A 27779-nucleotide genomic window follows, 5' to 3' on the forward strand; every position below is an offset into this window, starting at 1 on the left:
ATATTTACTGAGAAGTATGACTGCTTAAAAGCTATACTTAACAATAATTTCAGAAGTTTTCTACTTCTAGTCCTTAAACTTGCAAAAACTGCCATTTTGTTGGGGGGTTTTAATTTTTTTTTTTTTTTGCAAAGGGTTGCATGGGGTTAAGTGGTTTGCCCAAGGCCACACAGCTAGGTAGTTTGAACTCTGGTACTCCCAACTCCAGGGCCCGTGCTCTATCTACTGTACCGCCTAGCCACCCCTTTGATGGGATTTTTTTAAAAAAGTATTCAGACTAGATTTGTCTCATTTTATACTCTGAAATTCTTAAGAATTGGAAGATAGCTAGAAGTATAACCCAGTTATTAGGAAAGAACTCTCCTGCAATCTCCCTGACAAATAGTCAACTATTTGCTGAGTGAACTGCTCTGAACTCATGTTTTCAAGAATAGTTATTATTTTTAAAGCTGAAAGTCTTTATTCTTAGCTCAAATTTGTATCCTCAAAATTTAGAATCATGAAGATGGCGGAGATAAGACAGGCACAGTTCTAAAGTCTCCTGATCTCTTCCCCATCTATCACATGAAACAAACCTCTTAAAAGAAATCCAATCCAGAAAAGCCAGAAAGAAAAGCCAGAAGAACAGCTACCTCAGGATTTGTCTCCCGCAGCAGCCTTGGATGAATCCGAGCAGGTTAGTCTGGGCTCCAAGGGAGGATCTGCCCCAATCAGCCAGATTAACAGCTGAATTGGAACCAGGAGTCTGAGGGCCCGAGAGCGGACCTGCTGGATCAGCGGTGGGGCTGCACGAAAGGGGCTTAGGTCCGCAGGGAAGCAGAGGCGCTGGTGTTGGTGCTGTCCCCCTGGAGCTCAGGACCAGGCTGGGGGAAGTATTCTGGTGCAGGAGAACTGCAGACACCATCCCTGGGTGCCTCAGGTCTGAGAAACTCTGAGGGCACGCCTCCATTGCATGGAGGCCTCTCCCCACACAAATGCAAACTAATTCTGCCTCAGGACCAGGTGTGTTAGCAAAAGAACCAGCCCAGCTGAGGAATGACCTCAGGACAGGGTAAAGCCCACCATTGATTGAAGGCAAAAGAATTCAATAGATTCAACTCCTGCCTCCTGGCAAAGGGAGAAGGCCTCCCAACCAAGGTCACAGACACTGCAGAGAGGGCAACCAGCACCTCCTACTGGCCAGCCAGAGAAACTGCACTCAGTAAAGCCTTCAGTGATCTCAAGCCCAGGTGAACCAGCCCCCCCCCCTCAAGGTCTCAGCGTAATGAAGAAGGGTCAGCGAAAGAGTACATCGATCCCCACCAGAAAAAGATCCTAAAATGAAAACACCAAGGAATGTTGTGGCCAAACTGCAGAACTATCAGATAAAAGAGGAAATCCTGCAAGCAGCCGGAAAGAAACAATTGAAATATCAAGGAGCCACAGTAAGGATCATGCAGGACCTGGCTGCATCAACTTAAAGGGATCCAAGGGCCTGGAATGAGATATTTCAAAGAGCATGGGAGCTTGGAATGCAGCCAAGAATATACTTTCCTGCAAAGCTGAGCCTTCTCTTCCAGGGAAAAAGATGGACATTTAACGAAATGGAAGAATTCCAAAAATTTCTGATGAAAAGACCAGAGCTAAACAGAAAATTTGGACATCAAACAGGAGGTTCAAGAGACACATGAAAAGGTAAAAAAAAAAAGGGGGGGTGGCAGTAAAAGAAAAAAAATGCAACCCAGTAAGTTGAAATTGGCTAAACCCCAGCATGGCGGTAAAAAAAAAAAAAAAAGATTCTCATAAACCTTGAGAAATGTAACTCTAACAGAGAGAATACACCTAGCCAGAAATGATGGATATTCATGACCTATCCATGAGACTGCTATCCAATGGGATGTAACTGGCTTTATAACCCCACTTGGGAGAAAGACTCTAATAACTCTCAGGAATTTTGACTCTATTTGACAGAATGTACAGAACTAGAAGGGACAGACACTCAGAATTTTCTGACTTGGATGAAGGATCTAAAAAAAAAAAGACACTAGCGCCCTAAAAAGGGGGACAGGAAAGAGACAGGAGGAGGGAGGGGATTGAACAGGGTAAATCTCGTTACACTAAGAGGTACAAAAAACCTATGCTAATAGTGGGGAAGAAAGGAGCAGAGGAGAAACACCTGAATCTTCTTCTCATCAGATTTGGCTTAAAGTCAACCTACACATACTCCTTTAACTTATAACACATCTAACCTTTCAAATATTGAAAGGGGAAAAGGGGAGGGGGGATGGAGAAAGGGAAGGGGAGTGGGGGAAATAAGGGGAAAGAACAAAAGGAAGGGAAAGAGGAAAGAAAGGGGAGGGTGTGATATAGGAGGGCAAAAACACTGAAGGGTGTGGTTTTCAGAAACAAAAGACTGGTGAATATGGATAAAAGGTGGGGAAAGGGGGAAAAATACAAACAGAGGGAAGATAGTACAGAGGGCAATAAAGAATTAGTAATCATAACCTTGAATGTGAATGGGACAAACTCTCCCTTAAAACTTAAGCAAATAGCAGAGTGGATTAAAAACCAGAATCCTACAATATGCTGCTTACAAGAAACTCATTTGAAGTAGAGAGATACATATAGAGTAAAGGTAAAAGGTTGGAGCAAAATATATTTTGCTTCAGCTGAAGTAAAAAAAGCAGGAGTAGCAATCCTTATCTCAGACAAAGCAGCAGAAAAAATAGATAGCATTAAAAGAGATAAGGAAGGAAACTTTATCCTCCTAAAAGGTACTATAGACAATAAAGTCATTTCAATATTGAAGATATATGCACCCAGTGGGACAGCACCCAAATTCTTAGAGGAGAAGCTGAAAGAATTACAGGAAGACATAGACAGCAAAACTCTACTCGTGGGAGACCTCAACATCCTGCTATCAGATGTAGATAAATCGAATCATAAAACAAGAAATTAGGGAGGTAAATAGATTGTTAGAAAAATTAGATATGGTAGACTTATGGAGGAAACTCAATGGGGATAGGAAGGAATATACCTTTTTCTCTGCAGTACATGGAACTTATACAAAAATTGACCATGTACTAGGACATAAAAACCTAATGATCAACTGCAGAAAGGCAGAAATAGTGAACATATCTTTCTCAGATCACAATGCAATAAAAGTTATATGCAATACAGGGCCAAGGAGATACAGGCCCAGAACAAATTGGAAACTGAATAACCTCATTTTAAAAAATGAGTGGACCAAAAAACAAATTATAGAAAGAATTAACCATTTTATCCTAGATAATGATAATAATGAAACAACACACCAAAACCTATGGGATTCATTCAAAGCAACTCTCAGGGGATATATTATAGCTCTAAATGCTTATATGAATAAATTGGAGAAAGAGGAAATTGATGAACTAAACATGCAACTAAAAAAATTAGAGAAAGAACAAATCAAAAATCCCCAATTAAGTACCAAATTAGAAATTCTAAAAATTAAAGGAGAAATTAATAAAATTGAAAGCAAAAAAACTATTGAATTAATAAATAAAACCAAAAGTTGGTATTATGAAAAAACCAATAAAATTGATAAACCTCTGGTCAATTTGATTAAAAAAAAGAAGAAAACCAAATTGCTAGTATCATAAATGAAAAAGGTGAACTCACCATCAATGAGGAGGAAATTAAAGTAATAATTCGAAACTATTTTGCCCAACTCTATGCCAATAAATTTGATAATCTAAGTGAAATGGATGAATATTTACAAAAATATAAGTTGCCCAGGTTAAATGAAAAAGAAATTACATACCTAAACAACCCTATCTCAGAAAAAAGAAATTCAGCAAGCCATTACTGAACTCCCTAAAAAAAAAATCTCCAGGACCTGATGGATTCACAAGTGAATTCTACCAAACATTTAAGGAACAACTGGTTCCAATCCTATATAAACTCTTTGGAAAAATAGGGAAAGATGGAACTCTGCCTAACTCTTTCTATGAAACCAATATGGTACTGTTACCTAAACCAGGAAGAGTTAAAACAGAGAAAGAAAATTATAGACCTATCTCCCTGATGAATATAGATGCAAAAACCCTAAATAAAATCTTAGCAAAATGATTACAACAAGCCATCACTAGGATAATACATTATGATCAAGTAGGATTTATTCCAGGAATGCAGGGTTAGTTCAATATTAGGAAAACTGTTAGTATACTCAATTATATCAACAATAAACCTATCAGGAATCATATGATCATATCAATAGATGCTGAAAAAGCTTTTGAAAAATACAGCATCCATTCCTATTAAAAACACTAGAGAGTGTAGGAATAAATGGACTGTTCTTTAAAATAATTAGCAGTAATGGGGTTTGATGCTGAAACCATCAACAAGCATTATATTCAATGGGGAGAGGCTAGAGCCATTCCCAATGAGATCAGGAGTAAAACAAGGATGCCCATTATCACTACTACTATTTAATATTGTATTAGAAATGTTAGCAGCAGCAATTAGAGAAGAAAAAGAAATTAAAGGAATTAGAATTGGGAAGGAAGAGACAAAACTCTCACTCTTTGCAGATGACATGACGGTGTACCTAGAGAATCCCAAGAAATCATCTAAAAAACTACTGGAAACAATTAGCAATTTTAGCAAAGTTGCAGGTTATAAAATAAACCCTCATAAATCCTCAACTTTTCTATATATGTCTAGCAAGAAACAGCAGGAAGAGCTAGAAAGAGGAATCCCATTCAAAGTAACCTCAGACAATATAGAATATTTAGGAGTCTATTTGCCAAGACAGACTCACAATCTTTTTGAAAACAATTATAAAACACTACTCACACAAATTAAATTAGATTTAAATAATTGGGCAAATATCAACTGCTCATGGATAGGTAGAGCTACTATAATAAAAATGACAATTCTACCAAAACTAAACTATCTGTTTAGTGCCCTACCAATCAAAATTCCAAAAAATTAATTTAATGAGTTAGAAAAAAATGTAAGTAAATTCATATGGAGAAATAAAAAGTCAAGAATTGCCAGGAGCTTAATGAAAAAAAGTGCAAAAGAAGGTGGCTTAGCCCTACCCAATCTAAAATTATATTATAAAGTATCAGTCATGAAAACTGTTTGGTATTGACTAAGAAATAGAGTGGTGGAGCAGTGGAATAGATTGGTGTAAAAGCAGGAGATGATTATAGTAAGCTGCTGTTTGATAAACCAAAGAGTCTGGCCATTGGGATAAAAACTCCCTCTTTGAAAAAAATTGCTGGGAAAATTGGAAGTTAGTATGGAAGAAACTTAGATTAGACCAACACCTCATACCCTTTACCAAGATAAGATCCAAATAGTTACAGGACATAGACATAAAAAACAATACTATAAGCAAATTAGAAGATCAAGGACTAGTCTACCTGTCAGATCTATGGAAAGGGGAACAGTTTATGACTAAGGAAGAGTTGGAGAACATCACCAAAATTCAATTAGATGATTTCGATTACATTAAATTAAAAAGTTTTTGCACAGATAAAACCAATGTAACCAAGATCAAAAGAAATGTAGTAAATTGGGAAACAATCTTTACAACTAATGATTCTGACAAAGGAGTCATTTTTAAAATATACAGAGAACTGAGTCATATTTTTAAAACAAAAAGCCTCTCCCCAATTGACAAATGATCAAAGGATATGCAAAGGCAATTTACAGATGAGGAGATCAAAGCAATCCATAGCCATATGAAAGCTTCTCTGAGGTACCACCTCACACCTCTCAGATTGGCCAGTATGACCAGGAAGGATAATGATCATTGTTGGAAGGGATGTGGGAAATCTGGGACACTATTACACTGTTGGTGGAGCTGTGAACTCATCCAACCCTTCTGGAGAGCTATTTGGAACTATGCCCAAAGGGTAACAAAAATGTGCATACCCTTTGACCCAGCAATACCACTACTGGGTCTATACCCTGAAGAGACAAAGAAAAAGGGTAAAAACATTATTTGTACAAAAATATTTATAGCAGCCCTGTTTGTGGTAGCAAACAATTGGAAATACAGTAAATGTCCTTCAATTGGGGAATGGCTTAGCAAACTGTGTTGTATGTATGTCATGGAACACTATTGTTCTATTAGAAACCAGGAGGGGCGAGATATCAGGGAAACCTGGAGGGATTTGCATGAACTGATGCTGAGTGAGATGAGCAGAACCAGAAAAACACCGTACACCCTAACAGCAACATGGGAGTGATGTTCAACCTTGAAGGACTTGCTCATTCCATCAGGGCAACAATGGGGAACAATTTTGGGCCATCTGCAAAGGAGAGTACCACCTGTATCCGGATAAGGAGCTGTGGAGTTTGAACAAAGTGCAAGGACTATTCCCTTTAATTTGGAAAAAAACAGATAGCTTATTGTCTGATCTTGTTACCTCTTAGACTTCTCTTCTCTTTAAGGATATGATTTCTCTCTCATCACACCCAATTTGGATCAAGGTACAACATGGAAACAAAGTAAAGTCTGACAGAGTGCTCTCTGTGGGGGGGGGGGAGGGGGGAGGGAAGCAAGATTGGGGGAAAATGTAAAACTCAAATAATATCTTTAATAAAAATAAATTTAAATTTAAAAAAAATTTAGAATCATAGGATCATAAATGGAAGACTGACAAAGGTATCAGGAGTCATCTTGTGTTATCATTTTATGCATAAGTAAAAGGAAGTCAAAGATGGCCAATAATGGGAGTAAGCATTAGGGTAGGATCTGAATCCAGGTCCTGTGACCTAAAAGTCAATCTTCCTTCCACTGAATCACTGAACCATTATTTCTTATGTACAATATGTACTTTACCTCTGGTAGCAAGTAGTTATCCTCAGTGCTAAGAAAACCAGGTAGAAAATGTGAGATTAACATTTTTAGGGCTGATTACTTATGAGATTATTTAATTGCACATCATATATTTTTTTAAAGAAACAAACTATCTTCTTAAATTTCTGACAAAACTTTATTTTAATAATTCCTGTCATTTTTAGACTTTTGACTCTTTTTGATTAGAGCTGGAGGAAGTTTAGGGTAAAAAAATAATAATCTATCTTCCTTCAGTTTAAATGAAGTCAAAAACACAAATATTAACTTTCTATTTTTATAAATTGTCTTTTTAAATTAAATTAGCACTATTGTGAATGATGGTTTAGGTCCTGATTTTCATTGCAAGTATATTTTTGCTCACTTAAAATTTATTTGCATAAATAAAACATGTTGTTTTTGAGTAAAGAGTTCAATTAAACAGAATATCCTTTTCTCTAAAAAGATGAGTTAAGTATAAGTTAATATTTATTAAGTAATCAAAAAACAGAGCAAGAAAATTATGCCATTTCTCTTCACCATGGAAAAGAGAAATTAGAAAAGGTTAATGCCAAAAATTCAAAAGAAAAGAAAAAAATCAAAAGTAAATTTTTATTAACAACACCAGCACTTAAATGGTACATTTAAATTGATCTCCAGGAGGGAGTTTGGTAGCATGCATTTGCAAATTATGGCTCAGATAATAATTCTAGAATCTTTTTTTTAAGGTTTTTACAAGGCAAATGGGGTTAAGTGGCTTGCCCAAGGCCACACAGCTAGGAAATTAATAAGTGTCTGAGATGGAATTTGAACCCAGGTACTCCTGACTCCAGGGCCAGTGCTTTATCCACTGTGCCACCTAGCCGCCCCTAATTCTAGAATCTTTACTGTTATACCTTTATTCAATAGAATAAATGTTTAAAAATCACCCAATAGGAGCTACAGGGTTTTGGGTTTTGTTTTGTTTCTGTTTGTTTGATGCCTTTTTATTCCCAGTACTTACTTTGAGCACATTATCTGGCACACAACTGGTGCTTCATAAATGCTAGTGAACTGATAACTGTCTCCTTATGAGCAAAACTTGGTACTCTAAATTATGCAAGAAAAAAAATTTAGTTTAAGTCACCCATTTGATCTTAATGGGACCAGCAGTCTAAAAGGAGACATATGTAAATACATATAAGAAGCACAAAAATATTATATAAGTTCACTGGAGAGCTGCAAAAGCAATAAAAATAGTATATTTCAACAAAATATCAGGAGCACAAAATCTGCAGAATTAGAAAATAAGCATTTTTAAACCATGTTGTTCCTGAAGAACAAACCCCAAAATCTGTAACAATTTTTGCAAGAAATTTATTAGATCACTTGGTAGAAGGAAAGAGACCTGGAAAGGAGGTGAGGATCCCTCTCTCCAAATTCTGGAAGGCTTACATTATACAGGATTTTGACAAAGGTTTCTATACTGTAGGCACACATGAATCATCTGATAAAGGTATAGCACAGAATCAAACACAAAACACAAGCATGTGAATTAAAAACAAGAAAGCTTTGGGTAGATCCAGGACCCTGAAGGGAACTCAAAATACTCTCTAACCATCTCTAGAATTCCTGAAGAATTACTGGGGTCAGACCATAATCTGCCTGAAGAGGGTTGGATTTAAATAATGCAATAATTCTTCTGAACAATACAATGAACAATTTATTCTATAATAGCTACTATGTGTCAGGTACTATACTATGCATTTTACAAATGCTTAATTTGATGAAAAAAGAAATTATCATTAAAGATATCAAAATCAAGTAGCAATTAAAAACACACAGGACTTATTTTTTTAAGTCATTTTTGACAGAAACAAAGGAAGACAAATTATTAGAGAGGTAGTCAATGGCTATAATATACCAAGACTTTGATATGCCAATAAAGCAAAAATTGTGATACTAACAAAATTAATCTATCGGTTTAACTAATCAAAATTACGCAGGAGAATGCTTCAAAAAATTGGTCAATGTATTAAGAAAATTTCTTAAAAGATCAGGAATACCAAGGGAAATAATGGAGAAAAACCATTAAGAAAGAGATTTGGTATTAGTAGCTTTCAAATTGCATTAAGAAATAGTAATTATCAGATTATCTGGTACTGAATGAAAAAATTAGAATAATGGAATGGATTAGAAAAGCAGAGTCTAGAATAAAAAATGTGTTTATTGGTCTAGAGATATTCAATAAACATACAAAAATATAAATACCCAGGAAAGGAAATATTCCACAAGGACTTCGAGGAAACTTGGTTTCTGAAATCTATTTTGACTAGTTTATGGTTTTAGACTTCTTATATCATACACCACAATAAAATCCAATTTTTTAAAAAGTCACAATGATGTTTGTTCTTCGTTCTCAAAGACCATGACATCAGGAAAGTGATACCATGACAAGCACATGAATTAATGTCAGTGATTATTGTGATAAGTCACCAGTCTCACTTTCTCTTCCAGAAGCAACTGGATACAAGGACCAGATATGAATCAGAAAGACTGGAGATGGCCCTGGATGCAAGGTAGCAGGGTTAAATGGCTTGCCCAAGGTCATACAACTACGTAGTGTCAAGTGTCTGAGGCTGAATTTGAATTCCTGTCTTCCTTATTCCAAGGTCACTGAATAGAAAAGTATACTATAAGGAAAGACTGAAAACAAATCCTAGGTAGAGAAGACTGCAAAAGACAAGATATAGTTTAGATTATAAATTTAAAAAAAACTAATGCATAAGCAAAATCAATAAATTAGAAGGACAAATAAGGATAAAAGAGGGGAAATTTGGGATGAAAAAGGAAAACTTTCATGTAGATATCCAAAAATGTATGGAATTCAAGGGGAGGGATTTGAACAAATGCTTTTTAATGAGAAAGACAAACTATTAATAGCTATGTATGTTCAAAATCATTAATAATAGAAAAAAATGAAAATATAAGTAACTCAACTATCATCTCATGTCTACCAAATTGGTAAAAAAAAGTTGAAAGATGTAAAAATTATGCCCCTTCACATGCACTATGTTCCAGTCAAACTGCATTACCAATTATTAACCAAAATGCATTCCATCTATAACTTTGCAATGGCTGTCCCACATTTGGTACTCAGAACATCTTTTTTTTTTTTGCCACTTAGAATCTTTGACTTCAAGGATTATGATATCCCTTGTTGTTATTGCTCTTTCGGTTCTTATATAGTCTAACATTCACTCATCTGAGTAAATATCTGCATATATTGCATAACTGTCCCACCCCAAAAACAATAGGAGATGTGATCCACTGAAGGCAGAAGTTCCATTCCTGGATTTTGTTTGCTTATTTGTTTATTTGCTTGTGTTCCAAAACCTGGCACATACCCTGGATGTCTTGAACATACTGAGCTCTTAATAAATGACTGAATGACTACTTAATAAATAAAACAACTGACTCTTCCCTCTTCTTATTTACCTAAAGCTATTTTAAGACAGAATTCCATCAAAAGTGTTGATTCCTTCAGTGACAGAGAGATACTTAGTTGAAAGTTGAATATCTTCACAGCCAGTTAAGAATTTGACTAAGTTGGTTAAATGATGTTGATTTAATTTAATTCAATATTATTTAGGACACAGAGAAGGTGTGGGGTTTGGAGGGAGTCGGGGGATCAATTTGGCCATTGCCCATTCAAGAAGACAACCAAAATAACATCACTGTGTTAGAGTCAAGTTACAATGTATCCTGTGACTGTATGGGACTATGTGTGTGACTATGGCTGCTCAAATCAATATAAGCTTGAAATGCTCTACCTCAACTGTGAACATTTGGGGTGGATTCTCTACATTTGCACAAATCACATTTCTTTAGAGATACTTCAGTTCTGCTTTGCTCATAAAGTACAATCACCTTCTCTGATGAGGGCATGCTTTGCCTGGAAGTCCTGTGCCAGTGTCTCCCATATCAAGCAATCAATTCCAAAAGTTTTTAAGAGAGACCTGAGAGTATCTGTACATCACATTGTCTGATTACCAAGTAAGCCCTTGCCCTGTGTGAGTTCTCCATAAAATTGTCTTTTTGGCAAGCGTACGTTCAAACAACATTGGCATTCAAACAACAAGAGCAATCCATCAGAGTTACACTCCCTGCTGTAGAGTTTGAATGCTTGGAAATTTAGGTCAAGAAAGAACCTGAGTGTCTGGTATCTTATTCTGCCAAGCTGATCTTCAGAATCTTCCTAAAACCATTCAAATGGAAGTGATTGGCATGGTGCTAGTAGACTGTGCAAGGTCAAGGGAGATAAATCATGGAATTGATAGGAGTCACAGAAGGAGGTGTCTAAATCAGAAAAAGGATTAGAATCATAAATCACAAGTCTAACGTATATGACCTCAAGCTACTTTTAGTTTCCTAACCTGTAAAATGAGGGCAGAACTAGGTGACCTCCAAGATCCTTTACAACATTAAATTATAATTGTATACCACCAGAAATGGGAACAAGAGAACATGAAAAACTACTAACCCTAAATGCTCTACTTTCCTATCTGTGTAATTTTTAATGGTGAGGTCTTCCAAATTCTTCCCTTTACATATGACTCTGTAAAGTACATCAATCCCTGGAACATCACAGTACAGTGCTTCAGTTATCCAAAGGACTTTGGTTAACTATCCCAATGGGGGAAAAAATTGAAAAAGTCTATTGTTCAGACCAGAAATTCATATATACATATATATGTGTGTGTGTGTGTGTGTGTGTGTGTGTGTGTGTATGTATAATATGGTTTAGGACTCTTTTACACTTGCAAAAATGTAAGTACTACACCTCAGATAATCCTATGTAATTTCATAAATAATCATAAATCATCAATAATACCATATTAATGGTACCAGCATGAATGAGCAATGATGCTTGTCCTTCATTTTCGAAGAGGACCATGACATCAGGGAGGTGCTGCCTTGAGAAGCATATAAATTAGAATTGAGTGAGGGGGTGTTGTGCTAAGTCACCAGTCTCACTTTCTCCTCTGGAGTCATCTAGTAATCAGAGTTGAGTAAGTAGCCCAAGGTCACACAGATAATAAGTGTCAAGTGTCTAAGGCTGAATTTGAACTCTGGTCCTCCTGACTCAAGACCAGCACTCTATCCACTGTACCACCTGACTGCCCCAAATAAGCAATATAATTGAACCATAAATATGTGAATTATTGACCATAATAGAAATTAAAATTTCTTAATATTACCATGAAAAATTTTCTAAAAATGTATCACAGTTCCTGGACCACATATATACATAACCCAACGTATGATACATAAGTAAGTGTAATTCTCTTCTTCCCCTCCTCAATACCAGTCATCTCTTATGACAAAAAAAGAAAAAGAAAAAAAAAGGCATTCAGCAAAACTAATAATACACAAGTCAGGTTCTTCACCTCATGTAATGTTACATTATGATGACATAAAATACAATTTCATTTTTGATATTGTTGCTCCTTCGGTTTATATTGTGAATTTATAATGCATATTAGTGGGATTGTTTGTTTTTGCTTTTGTTTTTGTTTTGTTTTATTTTTGAAGGGCAGTGATGTTAAATGACTTGCCAAGGTCATATAGTTAAGTAATTAATTGTCTGAGGCTGAATTTGAACTCCTCATGACTACAGGGTCAGTGCTCTACCCACTGTGCCACCTAGCTGCCTCCAAGGTACGTTGTTTTAACAATTCCACTGACTTGCCAGTTCATTGGTTCATGCTAAGGGAAGCATTTGCAGAGACAAAAAGTAAAGAGGAAGAGCATATCCTGCATGGTATGCTGGGAGATGGAAAGGTATGCATCAAGAATAGCAACTAAATCCAGGGGACCAGAGAAGAGAGGTGTAATCAGCCTGGAAAGAATTATAAAGGACTTTAAATATTAAGGTGATAAATTTGCATTTTTCCCCCCTAGGGGCTAGAAAGATAGATCAATTGAAGCTTCTTCAGTCTGGGAGTGGCAAAGTCAGAAATGTTTTAGATTCACATTTGGTGGCTGTGTACAGGATGAATGGGAGAGGAGAAGAACTTTTAAGAGAACAATTAGCAATATGCCAGACAAGAGGTGATGAGGAACTGAACTAGAGTATTAGTTATTTGAGAGGAGGGAGCAAATGCAAAAGATGTTTACAGAGACGAACCTGATAGTTTAATTGTAAACTTGGCATACTTGACAACTTAAATTCTACAAGTTTTTATTGGAGGTGCTGGAAGAAATTTTAGCAAATATTTCTCCCCAAAATGACTTTGTCTTTAAAAGTGGCACTGAAAAGTATTATATTAAAAACAACCAAAAAATAACCACACAAACTGTATTTTTCCTTCACAAACGTTAGTCAATTACCAACGCTTTAGGATATATTTGATGATGATGATGATGACGACGACAAGTTGCTTAAACCTTTAAAAAAACTAGAGTAATTTAAATTATAACTTAATAATCCTACCTAGTCTTAGTCTATTGTCCAGAGGACTCCAATGGAGCAATTGAATAATGTCACTGATGTAGAGGAGCAACCTTGCCCTGGTCTCTCCTGTTTTGTTTTTGTTTTTGTTTTTAGGTGTTGGCAGGGCAAATGGGGTTAAGTGGCTTGCCCAAGGCCACACAGCTAGGTAATTATTAAGCGACTGAGCCCGGATTTGAACCCAGGTATTCCTGATTCCAAGGCTGGAGCTTTATCCACTGAGCCACCCAGCTGCCCCTGAATAATGTCATTGAAAATTAAGAAAAAACCCACAAAGATATAGACACAAATAAGGTCAGTTCTCATACAGTCACCCCTTAGTTATGTAAAAGATTTAATTTTAAAAATCTGGTTTTGCATTCCAGAGACAAAAATACAACCTGAATCTTATAAGCATTAGTGAAAGCTGCCCAGGAATGCATGTCTAATTACCCCACTGAAGACTAACTGGTCCTTGGAATACCACAAATCTTCTTTGGTAAAGTTATTTTGTACTACAGTAAATGGCAAAATAAAATAAAAATCACTGACAAAACATCTATCAGTTTAAAATGAAAAATATTTTTCACTCCAAAGTGATCTCTTTCTCTTAAAATGACTAATTATACCTGTTTACCCTCAGTAAAGGGTATCAATGACAAATTTTTTAATTAAGTCCTAGATAATTAGCTGGAATTAAGTTTTCTGAGTTTATCTGATCAAAAAATTCAATGTTTATTACTTATACATATGAATAAAATCCTCTCTACCTGTGCAGAGGGAGATTTACTAATTTTCCCAAAAATTTTCAAAAATCACAGTCCAAATGTAGACACACCTCATTTGTTCTTTTGACTCCTTAATTGACAGATCCAGAGATCTCATTCTTCCCCAGTTTTCCTTTGTACTTGAGTCAATTTATCTCCAAAGCAATGTAACTCTATTAACTTTCTTGAATCTCTCTCCTAAATTTTTTTTTCTATAATACTGTACTAATGAGTTTTGTTTTTCTCTACCACTCTACATATACTGCCTCAAGTTCCTTTGCTGTCTTTGTTATGCCACTTAAATTCTCTCTGGGTGTGTTTCACCAAGTAGATATGGATATATTCCCCCTGACCCTGCTTCTGGGCTAGGGAGAAGATTCTTATCACCCAATGCCTGAACTACTGCATCAGTTTGCTGCATGGTCTCCTAAACTCAAGTCTCTTCTAACTCTAGACTGTCAAGTTGATCTTCCTGAAGTACAAGTCTAATTATGTTACCTCCCTATTCAACAAATTCCAGTAGCTCCCTGTTACTTCATATAAAAATCCTCTGACTTTTAAAGCCCTTCGAAATTTGACCCTTTCTTACCTTTCAAGTCTTCCTACACTTTATTCAATTCCAGGCAGTCTTTGATCCGGTGACACTGACCTCCTTACTCTTTCTTCTAATAAAACACTCAGTCTCCTGATTGTACATTTTTATTGGTTGTCCTCCCATGCCTGATATTCTCCACCTCCTGGCTTTCTTCAAGTCTCAGCCAATTCCCATCTCCTGCATGAGGTCTTTCCTAGTCCTCTATATAATTTTACCTCCTTCCCTAGGAGATTATCTCCAATCTATCCTGTTTATTGCTTATTTTTACAGTCATTTACATACTTTCCCCCATTAGACTGTAAACTCTTCAAGAGAAGACTGTTTTTAACCTTTCTTTGTATACTCAGGACTTGGAAAGGTGCCTCATACACAATAGTAATAAAATGCTTGTTGATTTTATTTATCCACATTACTAATAATAAAAATTAAAGCTAAAACTATGTAGAACCAATAGCAATTTATATAGTGTCTTTATATTCTTGTCTAATTTCTGCTTTTCTCATCTTTTAGCTATAGATTCCTAGACTGCATCATGTACTGACTGTTATTCTTTCCCTATTTTTCCAGGTGACTAAGAGTGTCCTCTGAACTGCAACAAAGAATATGATATATGAGAAGAAGAAAAGCAACAAAGTGTAAGGGAAAGAACAGAGGACTGCAGTTAGGGAATTTAACTTATAGCCCTATCTATTACTAACAAACAAGGAATTTCTGCAAATAGTTTCAGATCTCTGGGCCTCATTGATAAAATTAGATAGATAGATAGATAGATAGACAGACAGACAGACAGACAGATAGATGATAGATATAGATATAGATAGAAACTAAAAGTCCAAAAGATCCTTTTCAGCTTTAAATACCTCTAATTCAATCCCTATTTTAAAGGACTCCAATAAATACACTTACAATTGCCTAGTAGTCTGCAAAACTTAAGAATTTTAGGGCTGTTCTTGGAAAAGGAAAAAGAGAAGTAGGGAATTAATTATTGTTTTTTTCAATTGAGATGCTTCAAGTGAAGATCATTTAGATGCAGAAAAACATATTCCTACTTAAACTGATCAGGAAAGATAAATCATTATATTATTGTAAATGACAGAAAATATTAGGGGATTATCCTGGGAAGGGAAGAGAGAAGAGGGTGCCTAAATCTTAAAGAATAAAGCATGAAACAAACTAAAAATCAGTAGACATAATTACAAAAATTAGGAATAAGTTAAGGGAAACCAGCAACTCTTCTTATGAGTTCTGTTAAATTTTAATGTACAAGTTAAACTTATAAGAAGGAGAAGAAGAAAATATATATGGATCATATTATTTATATATATACATATATATATGGACACATAAATATACATATACACATTTTCTTTAAAATATTACAGTGGATTTTTCATACAAAAAACTACCTTAACAGTCATAATATTAAATGTTGGTACTAAACTGATGAAGAGACTGAGGACCAAGGAAGCTAATTGTTTTGGAAAAGGGACAAGCTATAGCAAACTTAACAATCTGTCATATAACAAAAAAGCAAAAATAAAAACAAAAAAATGAAATCCCTAGACCTCAGATTGCTCATATGCAAAATGATGAAAGGGGAAGAGAGAAATGAAGTCTGAGTTTCCTTCTAGCTCTAAATCTACAAGCCCTATGACATAAAACATAAAAAGATGAGAGTAAAAATTAGAGCTGAGAGTAAAACATACCTTCATTAAATAGGGGGAAAAAAAGCAAGAATATCAATCATGATCTCAAAGAAGGGACATTAAAGCCAGATTGTCAAGTGAGATGAAGAAAGTATAGTTATGTGCTTCATCTCATAAAAAATGTATGAAAGAGCATTTACTGACAAGGGGATGATGGGGAGGTGGCAGGCAACATTTGAACCAAAATTTTTGGGAGGAAATGTGTATCTATTTCTAATAACTAAATAGAGAAAGAGAAGATCAATGAATTAGGTGGGAAACTATAAAAATAAGATAAAAGAACAAAGTAAAAATCCACAAGTAAACACCTTACCAGAACTGAAATTTAAAAGTTTTATAAAATCAAATGAAAACCACTGAAGTAATAAGCAAAAAATATAACAGATAAACCATTGGCTAACTTGATTTTTCTACAAAAAAAAGAAAACCAAATTATAATATCAAACAAATGAAAAGGGTGAATTCATCACCAATGAAGATGAAATCAGAACAATTATTAGGAGATATTTTGCCCAATTACATGCCAATAAATCGGGAAATCTAAATGAAATGGATGAATATCTAAAAAATTTTAATTTTCCCAAATTAACAGAAGAGGAAATAGAATACTTGATCCCATCTTAGAAAAGGAGAAAAATGAGGGAAAAAAATCCCTAGGATGGATTCTACCAAATGAATGAATTCCACCAAACAATTTATTTCAATACTATATAAAATACTTGGAAAATTAGGCACAGAAAGAAACCTACCATATCCCTTTTATGATACAAGTATGATGCTGATAGCAAACCAAGAAGAGCAAAAACAGAAAAAGAAAACAATTTCTTCTAACAAATATTGTTGCAAAAGTTTTAAATAAATTACTGACAAGATTAAAACAATAGATCACAAAGATCATATCCTACCAGGAATTCAGAGTTAATTAAATAATAGGAAAACTATCAACAGAAGTGATCATATAGATAGCAAAAACAACAAAAACATGTTATCTCAATAAATGCAGAAAAGGCTATTGACAAAATACAACACTCATTTCTATTAAAAACACTAGAAAATAAAGGAAAAAAATGGAGGTTTCCTTAAAATAAATGATGTTGTTTAGTCATTCAGTTGTGTCCAAGTCTTCATGAATCCATGTACTAGAACACACCAGGTTCTATTCTCTATTATCTCTTTATGTCTGCCAAGATTTATGTTCCTTGTTTCCATGATGCTATCTATTCACCTCAACATCTGCCATTCTCTTTGCCTTCAATGTTTCCCAAACTTCAAGGTCCTTTCTAATGACTTCCATCTTTGTATTATGTGGCCAAAATAATTAAGTTTCAACTAGAGTATACGAACTCCAAGGGAATAGTCTGAATTCTTTAAGTATTGACAGATTTGATTTCCTTCCTATCCAAAGTACTCTCAAAATCTTCTCTAGTACTACAATTCAAAAATCTAGATACTTCAATGCTCAGTTTTCCTCACAGTCCAATTCTCTCAGCCATACACTGCTACTGGAAAAACCATAGCTCTGACTTTATGAACATTTGTCAGCAAGGTGATGACTATGGCTTTTTAGTGTGCTGTCCAGATTTGTCACAGTTTTCTTTCCAAGAAGCAATTCTTAATTTTATAGCTGCAATTATCATAAATAGTGATCTTTGGGTCCAATAATAAAAAAATGACACTGTTTCCATTTCTTTTCCCTACATTGTCAGGAAGTGATGTGACTTAAGATCTTTGTTTTCTTATATTAAGCTTCAAGTCAACTTTTACACTCTTTCATCCTCATCAGAAAGATTTTTGATTCTTCTCTTTCTGTCAAAAGTAGCTTAGTCTGTATATCTGAAATTTCTGATATTTCTCCTAGCAGTATTAATTCCAAATTTTGATTCACCTAGCCTGCAATTTCTCATAATGCATTATCTATGTAAGTCAAATAAATGAGGTCACAATATACATCTTTGTTGTACTCCTTTTTAAATCTTAAACCAATCAGTTATTTCCTGTTTGGTTCTAACTATTGTTTCTTGATGCACCTACAAGTTTCTCAAGGATCAAGTAAGATGATCTGGCACACTGATGCACAAGTAGATATTTTCTGGAACTTCCTTGTGTTCTCCAAAATTAGGGAGTTCCTCTGCCTGCTCTTCAAAAACCAGCCTGCTCCTCTGATAATTCCAAGTTTTCATATTGCTGAAACCAAACTTGAAGAATCATAAGCATAAACTTGTTGGTATATGAAATTATCACAATTGTTCAATATTTTGAACATACCTTTAGCATTGACCTTCTTTAGGACAGGAATGTAAACTGGTCTTTTCCAGTTTAGTGGCTAATGTTGAATTTTCCAAGTTTTCTGGCATCTTAAGTGCAGCATTTTAACAGCATCATCTTTTAGGACTTTAAATAACTCAAATGAATTCCATCTCCACCCCTATCCCTATTGTTAGTGATGCTTCCCAAGGCCCACAACTTCATTCTCCAGGAGGTCTGATTCTAGATCAGTAACCACATCTCCTTGGTTATTGGTGATGTTAAGTTCTTTCTTGTATAGTTTTTTTGGTGTTTTCTCACCATCTCTTCATAATCTCTTCTGCTTCTGTTAAATCCCTATCATTTTTATCTTTCATCATGCCCAATTTTTGCATTAAATTTTCCCCTTGGTATCACTAGTTTTCTTGAACAGGCCTCTTATCTTTCCTCTTCTATTATTTTTTTTCAATTTTTTTACATTGCTAATATAAGAAAGCCTTATTATCTCTCCTTGCTATCTCTGAAATTCTGCATTCAATTTAATATATTTTTCATTTTTTTTCTCTGCTACTTATGAAGTTTCATCAGAAAGTCATTTTTCTTTTTTGTTATTTTTTTCTTTGTATTTTTTTTGTGTTGACTCCTATTCAATATTGCAAATTTCTCTCCATAGTTCTTTAGGAAGTCTATTTATAAGACCTAATACCTTAAATTTACTTATCACCTTCATTTCATAATTTAAGATTTTATTTATACCATAACCATATTGCTTTATGGTTTTCCCTACTTTTCTTCAATTTAAATCTGAATTTTGCAATAAGAAGGTCATGATCAGCGCAGCTAGGTGGCGCAGTGGATAGAGCACTGGTCCTGGAGTCAGGTGGACCTGAGTTCAATTGTGGCCTCAGATAATTAAAAATTACCTAGTTGTGTGACCTTCAGCAAGTCACTTACCCCACTGCCTTGCAAAAACTTAAAAAAAAAAGTTAATGATCTGAGCCTCAACTAGTCCCAGGTCTTATTTTAAACTCTTCTACCTTTGGTTGCAAAGTATATAATAAATCTGATTTCCATATTGTGCACATGATAATATTCATGTTTAGAGTTGCCTTTTGAGTTGTTAAATAATAGTGTTATCTTGACAAAACTTTTATTAGTCTCTGCCCTGTATCATTTTGTACTATAAGGTCAGACTTATCTGTTATTCTAATTATCATGTGATTTCCTATATTAACATTCCAATCCTTTTTAATGAATGTGATACTATAAGGTCAGACTTATCTGTTATTCTAATTATCATGTGATTTCTGATATTAACATTCCAATCCTCTAATGAATGTGATAGTTTATTTTGGTGTTATTTCTAGAAGACAAAGGTCTTCACAGAACTGGCCAATTTGACTTCTTCAGCAACTATGGCAGGAGCACAGACTTGGATTATTGTGATACTGAATGCTTTACCTTGGATTCAAATAGTTATCATTAATCATTTCTGAGATTATAACCCAGTAATACTAAAAAGTAGTATATCTAAAACTATCAGCAAGCATTACCTAAAATGGAGATAAGCTAGAAGACTTACAAATAAGATCCAGGTGTAGCAAGGTTGCCTATTCTCACCACTCTAATTCAATAATATTCTAGAAATGCTAGCTATAGAAATTAGACTAAAAATTTAAGGAATTAACAAAGGCAATAAGAAAAGAAAAATATCATTCTTTGCAGATTATATAGTGGTATAAATGAGAGAATCCTGGAGACTCAACTAAAAAACAAGTTGAAACAATTAACAAATTGGAAAAAATTAACAATTTAAGCAAAGTTACAGGATATAACACAAACCTACACAAATTAGCAGCATTTTTATGTGTATGTATGTATGTGTATATATATATATATATATATATATATGTATGTATATATTACCAGCAAAATACAGCAGCAAGAAATAGAAAGAGACATTCCATTTAAAATAAATTCAGATGATATGAAATTCTTAGGAGAGTGCATTAAAGACAAATCCAGGAACACAATTAAAAAATACTTTTCACACAAATAAAACCAACTCTAAATAACTGGAAAAATATTAATTGCTCATGTCAAGCCAGGTCAAGCCAATTTAATAAAAATGATAATTCTACCTGAATTAATTTATTTGTGAAGTATTTTACCAATCAAACTGCCAAAAATATTTTATAGGGATAGAAAAATAATAACCAAATTCATGTAGAACAAGGGTCAAGAATATCAAGGGAATCAATGAAAAAATGTGAAGGAAGATGGTTTGGCAGTAACAGATCTCAAATTTTTTTACAAAAAAAAATATCATCAAAGCAATCTGATAGAATAGAATTGTGGATCAATGGAATAAATTAAGTATATAATATACAGTAGTAAATGACCATAGTAAATTTGGTGTTTAACAAACCCAAATATTCAAAATTTGGGGATAAGAAATTAAAATTTTTCCTTAGCAATTTTTGTTATATAGCAAAGCAGTTTGGCATAACAAGGTATAAATTAATGTCTCACATCAAATACCTAGTTACAGTCAACATGGACATAAGATTTAGTCAAGTGATTTAAGTAAATTAGGGGAACATGGAATAATTTACCTATCAGATTTATGGATAAGGGGAAAATGTATGATCAGAGAGAATTATTAGATGTAAAATGGAAAATTTTCATTACATCAAATTAAAAGTTTTACATAAACAAAACCAATGCAGCCACAATTAGAAGGAAAGCAAGAAACTGGGGGGGGGGATTTATAGCAAATTTTTCAGATTAAAGGCTTCATTTCTCAAATACATAAAGAACTAAGTCAAATTTATAGGAACATGAGTCATTCTCTAATTGAGAGATAAATTGTCAAGGATATGAATAGGAAGTTTTCAGAAGAAGAAATCAAAGTTCTAGTAATATAAAAAATGCTCTGACTGTTGATTAGAGAAATTCTCTAAACTAAAAACTCTGAGGTATCACCTCTCCCCTAACAATTTGGTTAATATGACAGGAAAAGGAAAATGACATACAGTGGAGGAAAATTGGGATACTAATGCACTGTTGGTGAAGTTGAACCAATCTTACCACTCTGGAGAACAACTAGAACTATGTCCAAAAGTACATAAAACTGTGCATAACTTCTAAGCCATCAATACCACTACTAGGTATTTTGTTTGCAAATAATAATGCACACAATATTGCCTCTAAGACTGAGTTGCAAGAGTATGAATCAATTATCTTCTACTTGTACTTATTTTGACCTGAAAACAGAGGATATAAAGATTCTCCTCAGCCAACAATGTATCACCCAGATGTAGAATCATTGATTACAGCAAATGGAGAAATTATAAGTCAAGTTAACTTACTCTGGCAGTATTCTTTCCAGGGATGTTCATATATCTGATGAGATTGACACATGCATTGCCAACATTGCCTTAATGTGGGCAAGGCTCAGAAGGAAAGTGTGGGAGAAAAGAGATTAATTAGAATCCCAACCAAATTAAAGGTCTGCAGAACTACTGTCCATTGTTTTATGCCCATGAAACATGGACAGTATACCAGGATGATGACAGGAAAATGAATCACTTCCACTTTCATTGTCTTAGGAAGATTCTGAAGATTACCAAGAAAGATAAGGTCCCAAACACTGAGGTCCTTTCTTAAGCTGAAATGCCTAACACTCAAACTCTACTGCAGTGAGTGCAATTCCAATGAGTGGGATATGTGTATTCAAGTGCCAAGTATGCCTATTAAGATTACATTATGGAGAACTTATACAAGGCAAGTACTCACAGAGGTAATAAGATTAATACAAGGACACTCTCAAGGTCTCTCTAAAGAACTTTAGCATCAATTATGAGATATGGGAGACACTAACACAGGATTATAATGGTGTGCCCACATCAAAGAAGATGCTACACTCCCTGAACAAAGTAGAATTGCAGTAGCTCAAAAGAAATATAAGTTGTACAAATTTAGAAAGATCTCCACTCTAAATGTTCATATGGACTATATGTGTCTGACCTATGGTAGAACCTTCTGAGCTCTTATTGGTCTAATCAACCACAGTTGGACACACTGTACTTTGATCTTGGTCCTCTGAGTATAAAGGACAACAACCAACCAACCAACCACTACTAGGTGTGTATCCCAAAGAGATCAAAGGAAAGAAAAAGGATTCATAAGTATAAAATATTTACAGCAGCTATTCTTGTAGCAAAGAACTGGAAATTGAAGGGATGCCCACCAATTAGAGAATGAGTGAACAAATTATCACATATGAATATTATGGAATATTACTGTGTTTTGGGGAAATGAGGAGCAGGATGCTTTCAGAAAAATTGCAAAGACTTACAAAGTGAAATGAACAAAACCAGAACATTGTAACAGTGCTGTATGATGATCAACTGTGAATGACTTATCTATTCTCAACAATATAATGATACAAAACAATTCAGAAGGACTAATTAAGAAAAATGCTATGCATCTCTAGAGAAAGAACTGATGGTGTAAGAACACAGGTTAAAATATGCTTTTTAATTTTATTTTTCTTGGGTTTTTTGTTCTGTATTTCCTTTTATAATATGTGTAATATGGAAATATTTTTGCATGAAAACACATAAATAACCTATATCAAACTGCTTGCCTTCCCAAAGAATAGGGAGGGAAGAAAGGGAAAGAACATGAAACCCAAAACTTAAAACAAATTTTAAAAATGTTTGTTTATATTTAATTAAGAAAAAAAATTTTTAATTACATTTTAAAAGTATTTTTAAATTATCTATTATGTGCCAAGGCAAGGACTAGGCATAAAAAATTTCTTACATGTAAGAATTGGTGAAAGGATTATCATCCAGGGAGCATATGATAAGAAAATGAGGTGAACCAGTTAAGTAAAGAGGTTAATGAAAAACCAATGAAGAGTCTGAATGCTTCACCATACCCATCTTTTTTATAAAACCTTCAGAAGTCCTTTGATGTATTAGGTAGATTCTTAAACAAATATTAATAGTAGACTATAGGAAAAAATTCCATCAGAAAGAAGGTATATACAGATAGTAATTTTACTGTGAGGGGGAATACATCAATAAGATTTCAACATTCATGAATGAATTAAAAAATTATTAAATTCTTGGGAGCAAAATTCTAAGACTACAAGTATATTCTGGGCCTAAAGACAGTTCTGACCTTTAAAAAGTTTACTTTCTAAATAGATGCAGATCAGTCTTGGGTTTTCAATACCTTTCCACTTTCCTCAGTCTCCTCTCCCAGGTTATTGAAGGGTTGGAGGGTAGAGCACCAATCTCTTCTCTAAGTCTAATAAACAACTTTCAACTAACTCTTCTCCCTATCTTCAGGTCTGCTTAGCTTCAACTCCATGGTGAACCAACTTCCTTAAGCACCACACTTCCCCCTCCCTTTTTGTATGTTTTCTTCACTATTTAGATGATAAGTTCTTTGAGGGCCGGGTTGTCTTTATCTCTGCAGCACTTAGTACAGGGACTTAGTAAGTGTTTATTTAATTGAACTAAAGACAAATATATATGGGAATGATGGACAGGAAGAAGTATTTTGGAGTCATAGGGAAATAGATTTATACAACCTTCAGAGTAGCAATAATATAACTAATTTGATTATGGTTCCATATCTAGAAAACAGAAATGAAGGCTAGGAGCACACACGAGCACACACACACACACACACACACCCCTTTCAATAAGTAACTCAGTTAATAAGGATTTATTAAGCCTACTATGTGCCAGACATTATGATAAATTCTGGGGATACAAAGAAAACAGAAGGCAGTCTTTGCCTAGAGAAGCTGACAATCTAATCATGCATAAGACAATCAAATGTCTGGGTTGTAAAATAAAATGTGACTGGGGCCAGGTGGATTTAGTGCCATATGAAGAATTAATTATTCAGGACAGTGTAGACTCCAGGGTTAAAAGATTTTTTTTTTCAAAAATTGCAATCTCTGATTGAGAGAGTATGATGACACAGTAGCAGCTGAAGTTTCAGAAGGGAATGGTTCAATTCTCTCTGGGTATTGAGCTCGAATCCAGAGAATGAAGTAGGATGAGCAGGGTATAAATATCTCCTCTGACCTCTATCATCTTTCTCTGTACACAGTAGAAGCCTACTTAATACTTAAGAGAATACCTTCTAGAAAGAATGCAATGGTCCAAAGCCTCTTCCCCATAACTTTTCACACATAACCTTAAATAGTCTTGAATTTGCCAGAAGGAAATTACAAATCACCTCTGATGGAAGGTGGGCACTGTCTTTATTCACCGAGAGTATCTTCTTATTTTTCTCAGTTCAAGATCTTAATCAGGGAGAATGACTAAAAATAAATGCTTGGTTTTTTAAAAAACATTTTTTGAAATTTGTGACAATAATTTCCTTTGAATGTCTTTTGACATGTACAGCTGTTATCAATAATGACTAACATCTTTCCAAATGGACTGCATGTCAGACAAGGTGATAAGAAAGCGACCAAACACAGTTCTTTGTCTAACTGGTCAGTCACCTTAATTTTAATGGGTGAAGGCCCTCTGAATATCACCTTGATCTCTTAGTTTCCTCATTTCAATCATTTCCCATTTCTAACTTACAAAATTATTTCAATATATATTTTTGCTGTTTTATACTTTTCAAAATGAACTTTTAACACTTAAAAACTTGATATCTATAATTTTCTGCCATAAATCATTAGAGATAATTCATCTGTTTAATAGCATGAAATAAAATATCATCATATATATAAATATATATATTTTTTCACCAAAAAGTAAGAATTAGTTCATGATGAGCAATTTTATTTCATGTAGTTTTTATTTCATAAAAATCAATTAAAATTCACTCAAATAGTATTTAAGTGAGGTTCTTTTGGTTCTTAATATTTTGAATTGATAGTTATCAAATGCAATAACTACAGAGGAAGCATGTTTTCATTAACTTAATTGCAATCATGAATACAAATACTTTTCCTTCTCTAACCTCATTTGACATACTTAAGCTGCAATCTTAAAAGTAAAATTTCTTTTCCATAGAGTCATATGTTTTCATTGTGCAAGCTAAGCCCTAAGAACAAATTAGGCTCTTTTGAAATAGGTGTTATGTCTTAGTAAATGACTGTTTCAGTACAAGAAAAGATACCCTTATGGCCTAGATAAGTGAATTTAGTTCCATAAGATTTATTCTTTGCTCTCAGACTATAGTTTTTTTTATTTATTTAGGGCCAGTATTATCATATATTGATAATTTTTCCAAATAGCAATCACTTTACAAGAATTATATTTTTATCCATATTTCTTTTATCACTCATTTCAAGAAGTTTGGAATCATTAAAAGCCCTGAAAATTTTACGAAAGACATACTGCCTGTTCTTCTTTCATCTCTGGGTTCAATTTACTGTCTATTCACAGTGTCTGTCCAAGATATTTAAACTGATGAGCCAGATATTTAGATTGCATTTCCATCCTTGCAAGGATGCTGTATGTATGAAATACTATAATCTCTGAAGAATTGATTTTGCAGTTTGTCCAAAAGATAAGAGAGAGTTACGTGAAAGGAATGAGTAATTCCAATATATTACCAACTATATTAAGGATAAGTATGTATGTAGGGTGATATGAGTCAAAAAGGACGGAAATTGGGAAGGGTTTAATCATACAGCAGAATAAGTGGTAACTAAAGAATATCCTCTCTCAGACTGTCCAATATGAACAGAAAGGACAATGATCAATGTTGGAAGGGATGTGGGAAATCTGGGACACTAATTCACTGATGTGGAGCTGTGAACTCATCCAACCTTTCTGGAGAGAAATTTGGAATTACTGCCCAAGGGCAACAAAAATGTGCATATCCTTTGATCCAGCAATACCTCAACTGGGTCAATACCCTGAAGAGATCAAGAAAAAGGGCAAAACCATCACTTCTACAAAAATATTTATAGCAGCCCTGTTTGTAGTGGCAAAGAAGTAGAAATTGACAAATGTCCATCAATTAGGGAATGGCTGAATAAATTGTGGGATATGTATGTCATGGAACGCTATCGTTCCATTAGAAACCAGGAGGGATGGGAATTCAGAGAAGCCTGGAAGGATTTGCATGAACTGATCTTGAGTGAGCTGAGCAGAAGCAGAACACTGTGTACCCTAATAGCAACATGGGATTGATAATCAACCCTAATGGACTTTCTCATTCCATCAGTGCAACAATCAGGCACAATTCTGGTATATATGAAATGGAGAATACTATCTGTATCCAGAGAAAGAATTGTGGAGTTTGAACAAAGACCAAAGATTGTTACCTTTAATTTCTTTTTTTTAGGTTGTTTTTTTTTTGTTATTGTTTTGTTTTTTGCAATGCAATGCACACAGCTTGGTATTTATTAAGTGTCTGAGACCAGATTTGAATGCAGGTACTCCTGACTCCAGGGCCAGTGTTCTATCCATTGCACCCAGGCCACCCCAACTGTTACCTTTAATTTAAAAAAAAAAAAAGTTATCTTCTTATGTAATTTTGCTATCTCATACTTTATTTTTTTTCTTAAGGATATGATTTCTCTCTCATCATATTCAACTTAGATCAATGAATAGACTATGTAAAAATTAACAGACTGCCTTCTCTGGGAGGTGGGGGGAGGGAAATGAGATTGGGGGAAAATTGTAAAATTCAAAAATAAATAAATAAATTTAAAGTGGAGGAAAAAAGACTTACAGACTGTCTTCTGTGGGGGTGGGGGAAGCAAAGCAAGATTGGGGGGGAAACTGAAAAATTCAAAAATAAATAAATATATTTTTAAAAAAGAATATCTTCCATGTTTTGCTTTTTTTAATCCAATATTTAAACATAGGGAAAAATCCCCGACACTCTGAAAGGAGTCTTTCTGGAGAATTCACTAGAGATGAATAGAAGTCACATAGATTGAGAAAGTTGTGATCTGAATTGACAGAGAGTACCATATGCTCAAAAATCTACTGAGGTAGAATAAGGCTATTTTATCAAGAGAAATCTCTTTGAACTACATTTACTTAAAAGTGGTAGTTTGGATTATAAATACGAATGTTTTGACTATTAATTTTTTTTATACTTCTCCCCTCTAACAATCTTATTGCCATTGGCTAAAATAATCCTTCTCTTGTATATCTGGTAATGCTGCTGTTGCACT

The 27779-nt window shown here is 34.3% G+C and overlaps 1 protein-coding gene across 11 annotated transcripts in view; it reads right to left on the minus strand.

The window, feature by feature from the left end:
* GULP1 (GULP PTB domain containing engulfment adaptor 1) overlaps nt 1-27779 on the minus strand; it is a 454164-nt gene that overhangs the window by 212446 nt on the left and 213939 nt on the right. The gene's annotated exons all lie outside the window — the stretch shown is intronic.

Source organism: Macrotis lagotis, chromosome 1, assembly GCF_037893015.1.
Source record: "Macrotis lagotis isolate mMagLag1 chromosome 1, bilby.v1.9.chrom.fasta, whole genome shotgun sequence".
Classification (NCBI taxonomy): domain Eukaryota; kingdom Metazoa; phylum Chordata; class Mammalia; order Peramelemorphia; family Peramelidae; genus Macrotis; species Macrotis lagotis.